Source organism: Zingiber officinale, chromosome 1B (genome assembly GCF_018446385.1).
Source record: "Zingiber officinale cultivar Zhangliang chromosome 1B, Zo_v1.1, whole genome shotgun sequence".
NCBI classification, from domain to species: Eukaryota; Viridiplantae; Streptophyta; class Magnoliopsida; order Zingiberales; family Zingiberaceae; genus Zingiber; species Zingiber officinale.
The window spans coordinates 94,848,298-94,859,811 of NC_055986.1; positions in this window are offsets into that span (position 1 = coordinate 94,848,298).

Genomic DNA, 11,514 nt, shown 5'->3' on the forward strand with positions numbered 1-11,514 from the left:
ATCCTAGTGAGTAAAGCTAGGTGAAAGTGAAAGTCCTGGTGAGTGAAGCCAGGCAGTTTGGAAGTCCTGGTGAGTGAAGCCAGGCAAGGGAAATCCAAATGGGTCAAGGTTGACCAAACATCTGGTGAAAAGTCCAAGCAGGGAGCTTGGCACGGGAAAAGTCCAAGTATGGAGACTTGGCACGGAGAAGACCAAGTTGGAGACTTGGCATGGAAAGTCGGAGAGGGATCGGTAGCTCGTTCTCCGGACTGTGGTCAGAGAGGGCTCGGTAGCTCGTTCTCTGGACCGGACGAAGTCGGAGAGGGCTCGGTAGCTCGTTCTCCGGACTAGGTCAAGAGAGGGCTCGGTAGCTCGTTCTCAGGACCATTTAGGGTTTAGGGCTGGAGCTTTAAACCTGGATCGGTCTGGTGACCGAACTAGCGATACGCCAGAGTATCTGATCGGTCTGGTGACCGATCAGATAACAAACAGAAGGATTCTGTAAGTCATCTGATCGGTCTGGAGACCGATCAGCAGGGAGTCTGATCGGTCTCCACGATCGATCAGAGACGCAGCCACCTCTCTTACAGAGAGGTGGGATCGGTCCGGGGACCGATCAGAGGTGCCCTGGACCGATCAGGCTTCAGCCTGATCGGTCCAGAATTATCCGTTGGCTCACAACGGTCTTCTGTCTTCTGCTGTCTTCTGGCTTCTTCTTCGCAGGTGGATGCAGGTATAAAAGAGCCTGAGGGCTTCTACAGATGGGGTTACTTCTTCCTTCTTCTTCCTACTCCTGACTGTGATCGAGCTTTGCTGAGCTCCGAAGCTTCGGGTGAGCTTCTTTGACTGAGTTGCTTGTTGGCATTCGTCCGTGAAGTTGGTGATTCATCCGGGACTTCAGTCGACGAGAAGGAAAGCAAGTATTTGTACATTCATTGTGTATTTTGTTCTTGCTCTTCTTTGTATTTCCATATTGCTGTTGCAAGCTATTGTGGTGAGGTTTCTCCTCTCACAAGGAGTATTTATTAGTCGGTTCTCCGGGGACTCATCCACCGACGGATTGATAGGGCTCGTCCACCTTACGGACACGCCGAGGAGTAGGAGTTTCATCTCCGAACCTCGTTACATCGTCGAGTTCGAGTTTGAGGTTTGATCTTTCCTTTTTGCGTTTCTATTTAGTTATTTCCGCTGCGCTAACCCTAATCGTAGGAAGGAAACGAGCGATTTGGGGCGGCTATTCACACCCCCTCTCTCTAGCCGCGATCATCGATCCTAACAACTAGGTCCGTACTACGACCGTCAACCTAGGGGCGTACTAAGGAGCCCATCCCTTTTTCCTAGACCCGTTCATAGTCCGTCGGCCTAGGGGTGCTTATGGATCCCACCCTTAGTACAAGCCATACAAAGTAAAATAGCATATCATGGTTCATGTCATAACATAGCATATCATATCTTGTCATATCATGAAGAGTTCTCTTAGTCCCAACAAAAAGGGAAGCAACTCTTAGGCCTTTACTTGTCATATCATAAAGAGTGCTCTTAGTCCCAACTATTAGGGAAGCAACTCTTAGGTCTTTGCTTGTCATATCATAAAGCATGCATACTTGAGCACATAGCACATCATAAGAGACATTATCATGCATGGACCATAAGCATACATAAATGAGCATATTACTTGTCATATCATAAAGCATGCATACTTGAGCACATAGCCCATCATAAGAGACATTATCATGCATGGTTCATAAGCATACATAAATGAACACATCACCTATCATAGATAAACATAATCATGCATGGGATCAATAACTAACATCTCTTAATTCATAACGTAGCATATGAGGCACATAATGATTCATAATCGGATCTCAATCACCATATCCTATAGGGAGGCCGAAACATTCAAAGTATTGCCCTAGGGTACAAGCAACATAAAATCATATGAACCCTAAATCAATTTCATAGCATTTATCATAAGGAACATCATGAGCATATTTAGTTAGGTTCCAAGCTCCCTAGGTCTTTTAACCTAGTTATGGCCGAAACATTGTAAAGCATGAACCTAGGTTATAAGTGGCACAAAAGCATATGAACCCTAAACAAATTTCATATTATATACTTTAAGGAACATCATGAGCATGTTTTGTTTAGGTTCTAAGCTCCTAGGTATTTAAATCTTGTTCTGGCCGAATATTAAGGAGCATGAAACTAAGTTCTAAACAACATACAAGCATGAGAATATCATATTAACTTCATATCATATCATAAGGAAAGTCATGGGCATGTTAGATTAAATTTTAAGCTTTCCTAAGTCTTTAATTCCAACATGGCAGAAAGTTCATGAAGAAGGAAATTAAGCTCTAAACAACATACAAGCATGAGAATATCATGTTAACTTCATGTCATATCATAAGGAAAGTCATAAGCATGTTAAATCAAATTTTAAGCTTTCCTAGGTCTTTGATTCTCATCATGGCCGAAAGTTCAAGGAGAAAGAATTTAAGCTCTAAACAACATACAAGCATATGAATATCAAGCTAACTTCATATCATATCATAAGGGAATTCATGAGCATGCTAGATTAAATTTTAAGCTTCCTTGGACCCTAAAATTTATCATGGCCGAAACATAAGGAGGCATGTATGTAGATTTCAAGCAACAATCAAAACATGATTACCCTAAGTTAGCTTTATATCATGCCATAAAAAGAGTCATGAACATGTTGGAGTAAGTCTTAAGCTCTCCTAGGTCTTAATTCTCATCATGGGCGAACCCTAAAGTGTAACATATCAAGGTTCCAAACAACCTACAAGCATGAAACCCTAAGAAATCTTCCTACCTTTTCATAAGGAAAGTCATGAGCATGATAGCTTAAATTTTTAAACACTTCTAGGTCTTCATTTCTATCATGGCCGAAACCCTAATTCCCTTAGGTGGCATGCATTTGGGTTCCAATCAACATACAAGTGTGAAAACACTAAGTACTCTTCATAACATATTAATCACAAGTCATGGTCATGGTAGACTTAGATTTTTAACTTCTCCTAGTCAATTTCTCTATCATGGCCGAACACTTCATAAGCATGAATTTAGGTTTAAAGCAACATACAAGCATAAAAAAAAAACACCAAACTAATCTCTTATCATAGGGTACATATCATGAGGACATAGTGAGCATATTTAGTTTTGGTCTTAAGCCTTCCTAATCTTTTATTCACACTTTGGCCGAAAGTTCAAGAGCATGGATCTAAGTTTTAGGTCAGCATACAAGCATAAGAAACATCCATACTAGGGTACATATCATAAGAACATATTAAGCATGCTTAGTTAGGTCTTAAACTTCTCTAAATCCTTTATACAAGTTTTGGCCGAAAGTTTCAAGAAGTGCTCCTAGGTTTTTCAAGCATTCTAACCTCATGGAAAACACATAAACAACTTGTACCACAGGTGAGGGGATACTTACATCCTCTTGCTTGTTTTTCCTAAGGAAGATGGTACCCTTGTGAAGAGGAAGAAGAAACTTCTCTTCCTAGTTCTCTTTTTTCTTCTCTTGCTTATAAGGAGTAGATCTTGAGGACTCCTTCTTGTAAATTAGTTTTTCTTAGCAAGAAAAACCTTAGCTTGGATTTTTGGAAATGAGAGAGGGAGAGGTTTAGGTTTCGGTGGAGAAGGAAGAAGGAGGAAGAAGGAGGAGGAAGAAGGAGGAGGAAGAATTAACCAACTTTCTTTCCCTCATTCCTATTTATTCCAATGAGGATGAAAAGTGTCCCAATTCATCCCCTTGCCTTCTCTATCTTCTCACTCTCTTAATTCCCATGAAAATAGAGAAAAGAAAGAAGAAAGGCAACTTGTCTTTTGCTTGCTTCTTTTCTTAACCAAGAGGAAGAGGAGGAAAGCTACTTGCTTTTCTCTTGTTCTCTTACTTAATTATACTCTCACTTTTAACTACAATTTCCATTCTTTTTTATTCATATATTATTCATTACTCTAGTGGTTACCATACACAAATTTATCTTCATCATTTGTGGGAGGTTCAAGGTTCAAACCTTAACCTCTCTTTCTTTTTATTTCTTTTTGGTTCTATTTCCATTTCCCTTTTATTCTTAAAAGAAAAATACCCATAGGTATAGCTTATCATTTCATGGGTGTTACAGTACCCCATATCTCATACAAAGTTCGTCCTCGAACTTAAAATAGCTCAGGATACTTCCATTTCATATCGTCTTCTCGCTCCCAAGTGGCTTCTTCGAACCTTTGATTTTGCCATAGGACCTTTACTAAAGGTACCTCTTTGTTCCTTATTCTTTTGATATCTCGATCTAATATTTGGACCGGTCGGCTCTCATAACTTAGGTCCTCTTGCACTTGTACTTTCTGTGGTTCGATCACTTGGTCTGTGCTCGGAATACATTTCTTTAGCATCGAAACGTGGAACACGTTGTGGATGGCTGACATCTCCTGAGGCAGCTCTATTTCGTAAGCCACCTTGCCAATTATTTTCAGAACTTGATATGGTCCCACATAGCGCGGGCTTAGCTTTCCCTTCTTACCGAACCTCATTACTCTTTTCATAGGAGCTACCTTGAGGAATACTGAGTCTCCAACACTGAATTCCAATGGCCTTCGTCGCTTATCCACGTAATTCTTCTGTCGACTCTGAATAATTTCTATTATTTGGCCGATATTCTGTATAGCACGGGTGGTGTTATCGATGAACTATATTTGAAATCCCATCTCCTTCTTTTCACCATCTTCGTACCAACATATAGGGGATCTACATTTCCTCCCGTACAGAGCCTCGTAGGGTGCCATTCCAATAGTAGCCTGGTAACTATTGTTGTAGGCGAATTTCGCTAAGCATAAATATCGGCACCAGCTTTCTTTGAAGTCTAAGGCGCAAGCCCGTAACATGTCTTCCAGTACTTGGTTCACCCTTTCTGTTTGTCCGTCAGTCTGAGGGTGGAAGGCAGTACTGAACAATAGCTTTGTGCCGAGAGCCTTTTGAACACATTCCCAAAAATGTGAAATAAAGCGACCATCTCTGTCAGAAATGATGGTCTTAGGAATCCCATGTAATCTAATAATTTCCTTGACATATAATTGAGCCAGTTGCTCAATTGAATAAGTCATCTTGATTGCCAGGAAATGGGTGGATTTTGTTAATCTGCCCACGATTACCCATATAGCGTCATAGTCGTTTGTTGTCTTAGGTAATCCTGAGATAAAGTCCACAGAGATATCTTCCCATTTCCACTCTGGAATTTGGACTGGCTGTAGTAATCCTCCAGGCCTCTGGTGTTCTGCTTTAACCCTCTGACAGATCAGGCAGGTACTGACGTACTGAGCCACATCTCTTTTCATACCGGACCACCAGAATTTCTTTTTCAGATCTTGGTACATTTTGGTGGATCCCGGATGCATTGCATAGGGTGTTGCGTGGGCTTCTTCTGATATCTTCCTTCGCAACTCTGGGTCATCGGGAATACATAAATGATCCTTGAGGTATAATATTCCACTGTCAACGACGCGGAATCCATCATTCTTTCCCTCTAGGACTTCTTGCTTTACCCTCTGGATGCTTGGGTCACGGGTTTGCTTCCCCAATATATCATCGAACAGCGTCGGTGCTATAGTCAGGGTAGAGAGTTGTCCGGTCACATCTTCGGCCCCGTAGCACCAATCTCCCCTGGGTTCCCCGATAAACTCGAATATCGGTTCAGCTTCTGGTCGAAAAACTACTTTTCTTTTACGACAATCGATTGAAGCACCATACTTGCTCAGGAAATCAGATGCCCAATATACTATCATAATCCTGCATGACAAGCACTATCAGATCACAGTAGAATTCTCTGCCTATGATTCTGATGGGCGCGGCCCGCAACATATGAGTAAATGGCATTACTTCTCCCGAAGGCAGGGTTGTTAAGAATTTGTCATTTAAGGCTTGTGGTGGTATCTCTAACTTCTCCATGAAGGGTGTAGAGACAAACGAGTGTGTTGCCCCAGTATCAAATAACACATTAGCATACTGACTGAAAATAGGCAGCTGACCTGTGACAACTGTAGAGGCACTCGCCACATCATCCTTGGTAAGAGAGAAAACCCTGGCGTTCGTCGTAGTTGGTGGGGCTTCCAGTCTCCCTTGACTAATCGGAGTTCCTTCAATGGCAGCTTGCATCTGGTGTAGCTGTGAGGGAGCACTCCTGTTCTGGTTATACTGGTGGGAGGGTGTCTGGGACTGGATAGGGAAGTCCCTGGCCATATGTCCTTCCCGTCCATAATTGTAACACTTTCTTGTACCCTTGTGGCATACTCCGGAATGCTGCTTCCCACAAATGGTACACTGAGGGTATTTAGGTTGCTTATTTGCTGGTCCCCCTTTAGTGTTGTTCCATTGCTTCCTTTTTCCATTAGAATTTCCTTTCCAGCTTGTTTTGGTACCTTGAGGTTTCTGTCCTCCTGTTTGTGCCTGATTCTTATTCACGTTCATTGCCTTCTGATAGTGTTCAATGATTAAAGCACTGCTGACCAGCTCTTCTGTAGTCTGCGGTCTATTAATTCTGCCGGCCACATTCAAAGCTATCTCGGGTCGGAGCATTTTCAGCATCAGTCTGACCCTTTCTCTTTCCGTGGTGACCAATTCTGGGCAGAGGCGTGCGAGACGGTTGAAGCGCTTCACTGCTTCGTTAACTGATAAGTCACCTTGCCGGAACTCGGTGAACTCATCGTAGTGCCGGTTTGTTACTTGCATATGGAAGAATTCCTCGAATAACTCTGCTTCGAAGTCCGTCCAATTCATCTGATTAACTTGTCTCTTAGCCTTAACTCTTTCCCACCACAATCTTACGTCTCCAGAGAAGCAAAATGATACGCACTTGATCTTTTCTGGTACAGGCCAGTCCAACAGTTCTACTATACTTTCCACTATCTTGAACCAGGCCTGGGTGTCCCATGGCTCACAAGTACCCGAGAAGTTCTCCGGCTTCAGCCTTAGCCACTCTATCAAGTAGGTCTCCTGTCGGACCATTGGGGCAGGGGCCATCGGTGGTACTGGTGCAGCTATTGGTATGATGGGCACTACATTCTGATTTGCTGGTGGGGTGACAGGATTTCCTTGCTGACCCATCAAAGCAGTGATCACTTGTTGTTGTTCCGTGATCTGACGCTGGAGATCTGTGACCACTTGGGTCAGATCTGGTGGAGTCATTATCTCCTCGATCCTATTACCGCGTCTTCTAGCCATATCTATTTCCATAAATAACAATAAGACTAGCATAAGTCTAGAGTTATCCCTACTTATATTCGTGCACATTTAACATCATTTATCATACATAAAGGAAATCTATATCAGTCATACTTAGGTTCATGGATACTAAAAACATCTCTTATCATGCATAAATAGAATAGAGTAAGTACAGAAAGTTTTACTTGGAGCGGCAGGATGGAGGCATGATGTGTGTGTAGTGGGAAGGCTAACTTGGCTCTGATACCAACTTGTAATGCCCGCCCCTCCTGCTAGTAGGGCGGGGTTACTTACACATGCATATTAAAATTTCTTTTTCTTAAAATAAAACAGCGGAAGAACTTATTTATAAGTATCATGAAATCATGCGGAACATTAACATAAATAAACTTAGTTCATGCCAACATAAAATAACATAAGCAGGTCTTTTTCTTTTTCTTAGCCGAGCCACCACCACACACATCTCTTGCCTCTCCTGCGGCTCCCCTAGTTTATCCATTCTTTGCCTTTATTTGCGGTACAAGGAAAGTAAGCTATAAGCACACAGGTTTAGTAAGATCCTTTTCTACTCACAAAAAAATGTATTTCATGTCATAAACACATAAGCATATAACAATGGAGACATAATCATCTAAACATCATATCATGTAAACATAGCATCAAACATATCATCTCATACAGATCATCATGCTATATCATATCATAAATCATAAGAGCATCATGTCATATAAATCATAAGAGCATAACATGTCATAAAGAAATATCATGATGTATCATATCATAAATAAAAAAGCATCATGTCATATAAATCATAAGAGCATAACATGTCATAAAGAAATATCATGATGTATCATATCATAAATAAAAAGAATCATGTCATATAAATCATAAGAGCATATCATGTCATAATGAAATATCATGATATATCATATCATAAATAAAAGAGCATCATGTCATATAAATCATAAGAGCATAACATGTCATAAAGAAATATCATGCAAGATGCCTTTTAAAACATATGTCATGTCATGTGCAAGATGTCTTAAAACATATCATATAGTACTTGAACATAATATCATCATGAGGGCCCGACTTGTACCACATACATACATAAATGCGCGCAATCCCTATGACAGGGTAGCTAGCCCCGAACCTACTAGGGAACTAGGTCCGTACTACGACCGTCAACCTAGGGGCATACTAAGGAGCCCATCCCTTTTTACTAAACCCGTTCATAGTCCGTCGGCCTAGGGGTGCTTATGGATCCCACCCTTAGTACAAGCCATACAAAGTAAAATAGCATATCATGGTTCATGTCATAACATAGCATATCATATCTTGTCATATCATGAAGAGTGCTCTTAGTCCCAACAAAAAGGGAAGCAACTCTTAGGCCTTTACTTGTCATATCATAAAGAGTGCTCTTAGTCCCAACTATTAGGGAAGCAACTCTTAGGCCTTTGCTTGTCATATCATAAAACATGCATACTTGAGCACATAGCACATCATAAGAGACATTATCATGCATGGATCATAAGCATACATAAATGAGCATATTACTTGTCATATCATAAAGCATGCATACTTGAGCACATAGCCCATCATAACAGACATTATCATGCATGGTTCATAAGCATACATAAATGAACACATCACCTATCATAGATAAACATAATCATGCATGGGATCATTAACTAACATCTATTAATTCATAACGTAGCATGTGAGGCACATAATGATTCATAATCGGATCTCAATCACCATCCTATAGGGAGGCCGAAACATTCAAAGTATTGCCCTAGGGTACAAGCAACATAAAAGCATATGAACCCTAAATCAATTTCATAGCATTTATCATAAGGAACATCATGAACATATTTAGTTAGGTTCCAATCTCCCTAGGTCTTTTAACCTAGTTATGGCCGAAACATTGTAAAGCATGAACCTAGGTTATAAGTGGCACAAAAGCATATGAACCCTAAACAAATTTCATATTATATACTTTAAGGAACATCATGAGCATGTTTTGTTTAGGTTCTAAGCTCCCTAGGTATTTAAATCTTGTTCTGGCCGAATATTAAGGAGCATGAAACTAAGTTCTAAGCAACATACAAGCATGAGAATATCATATTAACTTCATATCATATTATAAGGAAAGTCATGGGCATGTTAGATTAAATTTTAAGCTTTCCTAGGTCTTTAATTCCAACATGGCCGAAAGTTCATGAAGAAGGAAATTAAGCTCTAAACAGCATACAAGCATGAGAATATCATGTTAACTTCATGTAATATCATAAGGAAGTCATAAGCATGTTAAATCAAATTTTAAGCTTTCCTAGGTCTTTGATTCTCATCATAGCCGAAAGTTCAAGGAGAAAGAATTTAAGCTCTAAACAACATACAAGCATATGAATATCAAGCTAACTTCATATCATATCATAAGGGAATTCATGAGCATGCTAGATTAAATTTTAAGCTTCCTTGGACCCTAAAATTTATCATGGCCGAAACATAAGGAGGCATGTATCTAGATTTCAAGCAACATTCAAAACATGATAACCCTAAGTTAGCTTTATATCATGCCATAAAAGAGTCATGAACATGTTGGAGTAAGTCTTAAGCTCTCCTAGGTCTTAATTCTCATCATGGCCGAACCCTAAAGTGTAACATATCAAGGTTCCAAACAACCTACAAGCATGAAACCCTAAGAAATCTTCCTACCTTTTCATAAGGAAAGTCATGAGCATGATAGCTTAAATTTTTAAACACTTCTAGGTCTTAATTTCTATCATGGCCGAAACCCTAATTCCCTTAGGTGGCATGCATTTGGGTTCCAATCAACATACAAGTGTGAAAACACTAAGTACTCTTCATAACATATTACTCACAAGTCATGGTCATGGTAGACTTAGATTTTTAACTTCTCCTAGTCAATTTCTCTATCATGGCCGAACACTTCATAAGCATGAATTTAGGTTTAAAGCAACATACAAGCATAAAAAAAAACACCAAACTATTCTCTTATCATAGGGTACATATCATGAGGACATAGTGAGCATATTTAGTTTTGGTCTTATAATCTTTTATTCACACTTTGGCCGAAAGTTCAAGAGCATGGATCAAAGTTTTAGGTCAGCATACAAGCATAAGAAACATCCATACTAGGGTACATATCATAAGAACATATTAAGCATGCTTAGTTAGGTCTTAAACTTCTCTAAATCCTTTATACAAGTTTTGGCCGAAAGTTTCAAGAAGTGTTCCTAGGTTTTTCAAGCATTCTAACCTCATGGAAAACACATAAACAACTTGTACCACAGGTGAGGGGATACTTATATCCTCTTGCTTGTTTTTCCTAAGGAAGATGGTACCCTTGAGAAGAGGAAGAAGAAACTTCTCTTCCTAGTTCTCTCTTTTATTCTCTTGCTTGTAAGTAGTAGATCTTGAGGACTCCTTCTTGTAAATTAGTTTTTCTTAGCAATAAAAACCTTAGCTTGGATTTTCGGAAATGGGAGAGGGAGAGGTTTATGTTTCGGTGGAGAAGGAAGAAGGAGGAAGAAGGAGGAGGAAGAATTAACCAACTTTCTTTCCCTCATTCCTATTTATTCCAATGAGGATGAAAAGTGTCCCAATTCATCCCCTTGACTTCTCTATCTTCTCACTCTCTTAATTCCCACAAAAATAGAGAAAAGAAAGAAGAAAGGCAACTTGTCTTTTGCTTGCTTCTTTTTTTTACCAAGAGGAAGAGGAGGAAAGCTACTTGCTTTTCTCTTGTTCTCTTACTTAATTATACTCTCACTTTTAACTACAATTTCCATTCTTTTCTATTCATATATTATTCATTACTCTAGTGGTTACCATACACCAATTTATCTTCATTATTTGTGGGAGGTTCAAGTTTCAAACCTTAACCTCTCTTTCTTTTTATTTCTTTTTGGTTCTATTTCCATTTCCCTTTTATTCTTAAAAGAAAAATACCCATAGGTATAGCTTATCATTTCGTGGGTGTTACACCTTAATCGAAGTACAAGATCGCCGACCTCTTGTGTTGGTATTCAAAATCGATACGAAGAAAACAAAACTAGTTACGCAGAGGAATTAAAGAACTAGTTGTACCTTTTCTTTGTAACTAAAGACCTCTTGATTTTCTGTCGTATTCTTCTTCTCTTCTTGGACGTCGTGTGGGCGATAATCTACCAAGACAACACCACCCTCCTCTTCTCGATTTCCTAACCGCCGGCTACAAATGGAGGCTCTAGGATGGGGCACCATCTAATCTTTTAGTTCCTCTT